Source organism: Mastomys coucha, unplaced genomic scaffold, assembly GCF_008632895.1.
Source record: "Mastomys coucha isolate ucsf_1 unplaced genomic scaffold, UCSF_Mcou_1 pScaffold3, whole genome shotgun sequence".
NCBI classification, from domain to species: domain Eukaryota; kingdom Metazoa; phylum Chordata; class Mammalia; order Rodentia; family Muridae; genus Mastomys; species Mastomys coucha.
Window position 1 is genome coordinate 57,296,465 of NW_022196909.1, and position 2,268 is coordinate 57,298,732.

Sequence of the window (2,268 nt, forward strand, 5' to 3'; positions counted from 1 at the left end):
ACAGGTTTCCAAATCCTCGGTTCGTGGAACCCCACGCAAGTAGGAGCTGCGGGACGGCATCCTACACTACATTACAAAAGCAACATGGCTAAATCATGTAACACTAGCATCCCCATTATAATCATACAGGTCCATGGCCTGATGCTGTCTGTTACTGTGCAAATTGTAATTCTCAGTCATGATTTGAAGGGTGAGGACCCAGGCTGTCTAACCTTTCTTTCAACAGCCTCTTGTGTTGGTTATCTTTACATCACTGTGACAAAGGATGTAAAGGATTACATCAGTGTAATTGGAGGAGAGGTTGACTTCCACTCATAGCTTTACTAGTTTCAATCCATGATCAGTTAGCCCATTTATTTTGGGACCAGTGGCAAAGAAAAAGAAAAGCATATCATAATGGGAGCACATGGAGGAAGCTGCTCTCAACCTTAGCCAGAAAGAAGGCAGAGAAAGAGCAGGGAGCAGAATCGCCATACTCCATCCTATTTAGACTTACTATTACTGTGATGGGACACCATGACCAAAGCAACTTGGGGAAGAAGAGTTTATTTCACTCACAGTTCTGTAAAACAGTTCATCAAAAGCAGTGAGGGCAGGAACTCAAACAGGGCAGGAACCTAGAGACAGGAGCTGATGCAGAGGCCCTGGAGGGGTGCTGCTTGCTGGCTTGTTCCTCATAGCTTACTCAGCCTACTTTCTTTTCCTTTTTAACTTTTTAATTGATTTCTTGTGAATTTCACATCACGTACCTCAATTCCACTCATCTCCTAATCCCTTCATTTCTGCCTTCCACCCTTGCAACCTGCCCCACAAAAGAAAACAGACAAACAAACAAAAAGCTGTAGTGTATCACAGTGTGGTCCTTATGTCAACACATTTTTACTTGCAAATGTTCACTGCACTTGAGTCGATTGTCTGGTTTAAGGCCTCTTGCTTCTGCTACACCATCAATCTGGGATCCTCTCCTGGAATCCTCTCAGATATCCTGTTATTTGCTCTGTGTCATGGAGATCCTGCAGCTTTGGATGTACAGGACCAGCCCCTTCACGAACTCAAGGAGTTCATAGACAGGGTAGATGTTGAGATGGGCCAACCCTGAATCTGGGCCTGTATGATAGCTGGGTTGGTCAGCCAGCCAGCTAACCTGGACCCTCACCAGCACCCTTACTACCAAGGCAAAAGCTCTCTCCAGCACTACCTCAGCTAGCTCAATCAATGCCATAGTAGGCAATGTATGGGGCCAAATCTCCCACTCTCATGACCTCAGGCTGGCTCACACATGCCCACACCACCAGGGCCAGTTCTACTGTGCTGCCAAGGCATGGTGCAGGACAAGCTTTCCCAAGTGCTATAGCTCATGGGAGGAAAACCCAGCTCTTCTGCTCTCATGACCCTGGGGCCGGCATTCCCAACCATTGCAAGTGGGGAGGGGCAGGACCATGTAGGTCATCTCTATAAAATCCAGAACCACCAGCTCGGATGGATCCACCTAATGGGCTGGGCTTTCCCCATCAATCATTAGTTAAGAAAAACCCTATATGCTTGCCTTATAGAATCTCCATCTGGGTCTTATCAAGTACTTGCTTAATTGAGGTTTCCTCTTCTCAGATGACTTAATTTGTGTCAAGTTGACATACAACTATCCAGCACAACCCCCTTCAAGGCAATCTCCCCAGAAGCCGACCATCCTCTCACTGGGTCCCAAGTCTTCAGTTCCACTACCTTCCCATGGTGCTAAAGATGTGTTATAGAAATTTGTAGTCCCAATTCAGAGCTTCTACCTGGCCTTGATCATTCACTGTCCAGACAAAAGGCACACACAACCTTTATAGTTAACATAAGCCATAAACAGCACAAAAGATGGGCAGATATCTAGCCTCTATGCAATTAGAATCTACTTTCCGATCAACAACCCCAAGTTATTACTCGCTATGTTTCATCTGGGCTGCTCTTAATTCCAACTGGCCAGCCCTCGGGGCCTCATTTTCATGACTTACCTAACCCATGGCACCTTCTCTCCTCCATCCACCTTCTTCTACCTCACCCCTTGTGGTTCTCCTGCAACCTCAAGCCCAGAAATCCTCAATCCCACCTAGGTCTGTTTTGCCCAACTATTATCTGTCAATATCTTTATTGCCCAATCAGAAAGAACTTGAGGGCAAGGTCACAGTGTCACTTGGATGTACATCCAGATTCTCTCAACTCTGGGGCAGCCAGGTCTTGGGGGCTCAATATTATTAGCATTAGCATACAAGCAGCATCAGGCCA